The sequence below is a fragment of the Macaca mulatta genome, chromosome X (genome assembly GCF_049350105.2).
Source record: "Macaca mulatta isolate MMU2019108-1 chromosome X, T2T-MMU8v2.0, whole genome shotgun sequence".
Lineage (NCBI taxonomy): Eukaryota > Metazoa > Chordata > Mammalia > Primates > Cercopithecidae > Macaca > Macaca mulatta.
Window position 1 is genome coordinate 92,259,895 of NC_133426.1, and position 7,071 is coordinate 92,266,965.

General features: G+C 37.3%; 1 pseudogene; it reads right to left on the reverse strand.

The window, feature by feature from the left end:
• Positions 1-5,967: 5,967 nt before the first annotated feature.
• Positions 5,968-6,687, reverse strand: LOC100423162 (swi5-dependent recombination DNA repair protein 1 homolog pseudogene; annotated as a pseudogene).
• Positions 6,688-7,071: the final 384 nt, after the last annotated feature.

Sequence of the window (7,071 nt, forward strand, 5' to 3'; positions counted from 1 at the left end):
AAAAAAAAAAAATCTATAAAGGTATTGTATTAATCAGGGTTCTCTAAAGGAACAGAACTCTTAGTATATATGTATATGTATATGAAGGGGAGTTTATTAGGAAAATTGATTCACACGATCACAAGGTGAAATTCCACAATAGGCCATCTGCAGGCTGAGGAGCAAGGAAGCCAGTCAGAGTCCCAAAACCTCAAAAGCAGGGAAGCCGACAGTGCAGCCTTTGGTCTGTGGCCAAAAGGCCCAAGAGACACAAATCACGGGTGTAAGTGCAAGAGCCCAAAAGCTGAAGAACTTGGAATCTGATGTTCGAGGGCAGGAAGCATCCAGCACAGGAGAAAGATGAAGGCCAGAAGACTCAGCGAGTCTCCTCATTCCACTTTCTTCTGCCTGCTTTATTCTAGCCATGCTGGCAGCTGATTAGATGGTGCCCACCTAGACTGAGGGTGGGTCTGTCACTCCCAGTCCGCTGACTCAAATGTTAATCTCCTTTGGCAACACTCTCACAGACACACCCAGGAAGAATACTTTGCATCCTTCAATCCGATCAAGTTGACACTCGATATTAACCATCACAGGTGTTTTAGCAACATAAGGGACATATTTTCCTACTAATGAATTGAGAAAGGCTCTTCTAAACAAGATGCAAAGTCCAGAGCCATAAAAGAAAATATTAAGTGAACTGTCTACATCAAAATTTAAAATTTCTAGGTAATAAATCATACCATGAAAGTTAAAATCTAGAATGAAAAAAAGATTTTCAATATGTGTAATGAAGTATTAATATGAAAATATAAAAAGAATTTTTTTCAAGTTATAATAGTGGCAAGGGCATAAACTTAGAAATCATAGAAGAGGTAACTCAAAACTGGCCGTGAATATATGCTTCGATGTATAAGGAGGGAAATGCATAGTATAACAATATGATACCATATTTTTTAGCTCATTAGATTGGCAGACATTTAAAAAGTAATATCTAGTATCAATGAGTGGAAATCAGCTTTTGTAAAGTACCATTTGGCAGTCTATCAAAATGTAAAGTGTATATCCCCTTTAAACCAGTAATTCAACCACTAAGACTCTATCTACCAGAGATATGCATGTGAACAGAGATATATGTATGAGATGTTTGTTGAATCATTACTTACAAGAACAATAAAACTGAAAACAACCTAAATATTCATTAATCATTGTTGGATAAATGGATTTCATACCATGGAATGCTATGCAGCAATAAATAAGAGGGAAGAACATTCCTATGTGCTTTTATTTTATGATGTCTAAGATATAGTTGTTGAAATAAGCCAGTTACAGAACTATGATGTGAGCCAACTTATGTCTTTAGAAAACATTTAAAAAGATCCTATACCCTTATACTCAGTGTATGTGTGTGTGTGTGTGTGTGTGTTTGTATACACATGCATATGTGGAGAAAAATATCTGAAAGAACACACCAAACAACAGTTTTACATTTAGGGAGAAGTTATATTATAAATGGTGGTAAAGGAATATTTCAAAAAATGTAGAAAATTCAAAAGTAGAAAGAAAAAAGACTGTTCATAAATTTCCTAAATTCACAGCTAACTATTATTACCCTTCTGTGTACACACACATACATATATGCACATCGATGTCTCTAGCTCTCTTTTACACAATGTGGGATTCCACATACATGCCACTTTCATAACATGCTTTTTGGTTTAACCATACATTGTGGATTTTTTTCCATGACATTAATTGCCTATTTTATTTATTTAACAATAACTTATAGTGCATACTAGATTCCAGGCACTTTCCCAAATACCATGCGTATACATAAATCTGAATTCTTTCAATGCTTTTTAAAGGTATTGTTGTTACTGCTGTAAAAGCATTATCATTTGTGTATGTAACATCAACATGAATCATTCAGACAAGTATTTTGATATATGAAGGAGAAATAAGGAGAGAGTGCCTATCACTCTAATGGCACTGAGATAATTTTCAGAGGACCTTCCATTCACAGGTTGAGGCCTTTCTAGAGAATACCTGGAAAATGTTCTTTGGATCTGGACTGCAACATGAAGAGAGAAGCAAGTTAATGACTCTTTTTACAAAACTCTATTCAAATATACAGCACATTTCTGTTATACATCCAAGCAATTTTTTTTAAACCGCAAATAGAATTACCAGTCAAGTAGCTCTGACACAAGCTTCCTTTAATTAGACCTCCCATGCTGGTAGCTACTGCAACTGCTTGGGTCTTTTTTTTTTTTTTTTTTTTTTTTTTTTTTTTTTCAAGACAAGTCCCATTTGCCACAGAGATTTGTAGTATTTCCATTTCAGCCTGTATAGCACTAATCACACTATTAGAATATGGGCAAAAAGCCTGTTAATAAATATAGTGATGGAATCCATAACAGATGCTTTTCTCACAATAAAATATTGAATTTCACATACCGCCTAAATTTCCTGTGTCTCATGACCAAATTTCAGGTATTTGGAAAGCTTGTTTGATAAAGTGTCACTTGGAGATAATGATGGGTCATTTCTCTTGGGATTAAATCTGAATATTTAGACTTCATTGCCTCTTTGAATGTACTCTTACAGATGTCACTTTTCAGCTTGCAGGTTTAAGTATCTAAAACCACTAACACCAAGTAATGAGAAGGACTCTAGTCTGATTATACTAGAAAATCTCGGTTCAAGTTCACTAAAAATTCTCCAGCACAGCTGCTGTTACAATCATGGTGGAGAGAAGAGTGACCTGGTAATTAGAAAACCTGGCTCCTAATCCTGGCTCTGTCCTTAATCATGCAAACAGTAATGCTATCTTTTCTTGAGTTCTATTCTGCATGCCAGGTACTTTGCTGAGTGCTTCACATGGATTTTGACGTATTCACTCTTACAAACATTCTATGAAGTAGGTACTATCATTATTCTTGTTTAACAAAAAAGGAAACTGATAACTATAAAGATTGAAATGATTTGCTAAGAGTTACAGCTAACAGTCCAGCACCATACCCATGAGTGCCCACGCATGTTGACAAGGGGCCTGGGGATCGACCCACCAGCTCAATGCTATCAGTGTCCACCCACCCCTTTCAGAAACCTGAGGACAAACCAGTCCAGCCTGCTGGTGCCTATGCATATCAGCTGAGATCCTGGAGATCAACCAGCCACACCTACCACAGCCTGCATCTGTGTGCACCATTAGGAGCCTGAGGATAGGCCAGCCCTGCCTGGCACCATATCCTCCAGTGCCCATATATGTCGTTGGGGGTTCTGGGGATTGGATTGCCTCACCTGCTGCCAATGGCATCCAGACACTCCTGCTGGGGGTCTGAGGACATGCCTACCTGGCCTGCTACCACCACCACTGTCAGCACCTACTTGCATAAACTACCTGGTAACCTGGGGATTGGCCCACCCAGTTTTCAGCTGCCACTGTTGATGTCTGTGCGTACCACCACCTGAAGGGCCAAGAGCTGACCTGCCACAGTTACTGCCACCACCATTGTCGATGCTACACACACCATCCAGGGACCTAAAGACACACTTGACTTACTGTTACCACTCCACTGCTGGCACATGAATAAGATACCTGGAGGCCCAAGGATCAACCTGCATCGACCCACTACTACCAGATCTCACATACGCCTCCATGGGGGCCCAACAACTGGCATGTTTGGCCCACTGCTGCCACCAGTAGGGCCCAAGGATCAGCCTATCTGGCATCCCTGTCTCCAGTAAGGCCTTACCACAGCCTCCACTAACAGTTTCAGCCTAAGCCACTGAAGAACTCACAGACACCATTTAACACTGATTACAGTCAAATAAATCATCCAGAGACTACAGAAAAACATGCACCCAGAATCAATGGAAAATCACCCAATCCAACCAGAACTATAGATACATCTACAAGAAACAGTTTTTACCTACAAAATCCTATCCATAAAAGAAGTGACTGCTACATCGGACATAAAATATCAACATAAGAGCACAAGAAAAAGGAAAAAACAAGTAACTATGACACCTCCAAAGAACATAATAATTCTCTAGCAATAGATTCCACTGAAAAAGAAATCCATAAAATGCCTGAAAAAATGCAAAATGATATTAGAGAAGCTCAGTGAGATGCAAAAGAACACAGATAAATAATACAAAGAAATCAGAAAAAATGATGGTTTCCAGCTTCATCCATGTCCCTGAAAAGGACATAAACTCATCCTTTTTTATGACTGCATAGTATTCCATGGTATGTATGTACCATATTTTCTTCATCCAGTCTATCATTGATGGGCATTTGAGTTGGTTCCAAGTCTTTGCTATTGTGAATAGTGCTGCAATAAACATACATGTGCATGTGTCTTTATAGTAGAATGATTTATAATCCTTTGGGTATATACCCAGTAATGGGATTGCTGGATCAAATGGTATTTCTGGTTCTAGATCCTTGAGGAATCGCCACACTGTCTTCCACAATGGTTGAACTAATTTACACTCCCACCAACAGTGTAAAAGTGTCCCTATTTCTCCACATCCTCTCTAGCATCTGTTGTTTCCTGACCATCATTCTCAGCAAACTAACACAGGAACAGAAAACCAAACACCGTATGTTCTCACTCATAAGTGGGAGTTGAACAATGAGAACACATAGACACAGGGAGGGGAACATCACACACTGGGGCCTGTCAGTGGGAGGCTAAGGGAGGGATAGCATTAAGAAAAATACCTAATATAGATGACGAGTTGATGGGTGCAGCAAACCACCATGACACATGTATACCTACGTAACAAACCTGCACGTTCTGCACATGTATCCCAGAACTTAAAGTATAATAAAACAAAAGAAAACAAACAAATGAACAAACAAATGCTAGCAAGGATGTGGAGTAAAGGAAACACTCGTATACTGTTGGTGGGAATGTAAATTAGTACAACCACTATGGAGAACAATTTGGAGGTTCCTCAAAAAAGTAGAAATAGAGCTACCATATGATTCAGCAATCCCACTGCTGGGTATATATCCAAAAACATGGTAATCAATATATTGAAGAGATATCTGTACTCCTATGTTTATTTTAGCACTATTCACAATAGCCATGATATGGAGTCAACCTAAGTGTCCATCAGCAGATAAATGGATAAAGAAAATGTGGTACACAACAGAATATTATTCAGCCATAAAAAGAATGAAATCCTGTCATTTGCAGCAACATAGATGGAATTGAAGTCATTGTGTTAACTGTAATTAGCCAGACACAGAAAGACAAACATCATATGTTCTCACTTATTTATGAAATCTAAAAATGAAAACAATTGAACTCATGGACATAGAGAGTAGAAGGATGGTTACCAGAGACTGGGAAGGGTAGTGGGTACCAGAGACTGGGAAGAGTAGTGGGGGTGTGGGGAGGAGGTGGGGACAAAAAATAGAATGAATAAGACCTAGTATTTGATAGCACAACAGGGTGACTAGAGTCAATAATAATTTATGTTTATTTTTTAAAAATTTGGACATAGGAGTTTAATTACCTGCTAGACCATCAGATGGAAATATGTAGTAAATTGATGGAAAAAAGGTTTATATACTTAGGAGAGAGGCAGGCATTTTTAGACCACTTGAAATTTAGACATTCACCAGATTGGACAATATTTGGCATTTAAAATAAATCTTTTTGCCACAAAAAAAACACACAAAGCAATGTATTAAAACTGGTTTAGAGAATTGCCCAAATGATTTTTTCAACATGATTTAAATATTTTTCACATTCCATTAAATGTCAAATTTTCTTTGGCAAATCTATCCAAATACTACATTTTCTTTTTACAACTTAATTTGTATTTATATAGTAGAGTGTCCTAAATTGATGTTCATCAGGATACCTTCCTCTAAGCCCTAATTGTTTCTATCTTCCATTTAAAATGTATAAGTATCTTTTAATTAAGTTGTTATTCTCAAAGATAATCTGGAGAAATGATTAGGAATTAAACACCTATAAATTCTTCTTCACTTCTGTTATAGTGTAGCAATTTATTGTCTAACCCATAGTGGTCTATCAGTTGAGTAGGTTTAGTTTCTTGTTCTCTTCAGACATAGCTGACTAAACTCATAAATCAACAGCTGGCTACAGCTTCTCCATTTCTTTATTAACATCTGTAACTGAGACTGATCAACATTCTTTCATCTATACATTTGGACAAGATTTCGCCTCCAACGAAAGTCTTCTTTCTCCTGAACCTGCTTCACCAAATTTGCTTTTTCTTCATTTAATTCTTGTTTAGGAAGATTCTAATTCACAGACTCATTTTGTAGAACACTACATGACACAGAATCAAGTGACTGAGATTCACTCACATGGATATTCTTGAAGGTGTTTTTCAAATATGTGCTTTTTTCAAATTCACTTGACTATGTGTTTAAAATTTTCTTGAAATTCCAAACAGTTTTCCTCTGTGGAAGATGTTGGTTTCTCTGAGAAGTTCTTATTGTTTTCTTCATTCTCTACTTTAAGATGTTTTATCACATTGTAACAGGAATTAAATGAAGAACTTGTTTTCCTTAATCTTTCTTTAAGTGTTGCACTCATAGGTTGTTTTCATGAACTAGTTGTATGGGGAGATGATGGATTCACAAAGGCCTGTGGTACTAGGCAAAACCACAGCTGAGTCTGACTGATTTTCCATCTTGAAAATGAAATATTGGTTTACCTCTCTGCTATACCCAGTGTGAGCAGAAAGCACATGTAGTTGCGGCCATAAATCTATCCTGTGCCCAAGGCGGGGCCATGCGAGAGAGCTATAGTCAATAAAATTTAATTGTACATTTAAAAATAACTCAAGGAGTATAATTGGATTGTTTGTAAAACAAAGGAAAAATGCCTGAGGGGAAGGATACCCCTTTCTCCATTATGCAATTGTTATGCATTGCATGCCCATATCAAAACACCTCATATTCCCCATAAATATATACATCTACTAAGTACTTACCAAAATTTTGAAAAAAAAGCAATCCCATTTAAAATAGCTACAAAAAGGTACCTGGGAATAAACTTAACTAAGGAGTTGAAAGCCCTCTCCAAGGAAAACTAA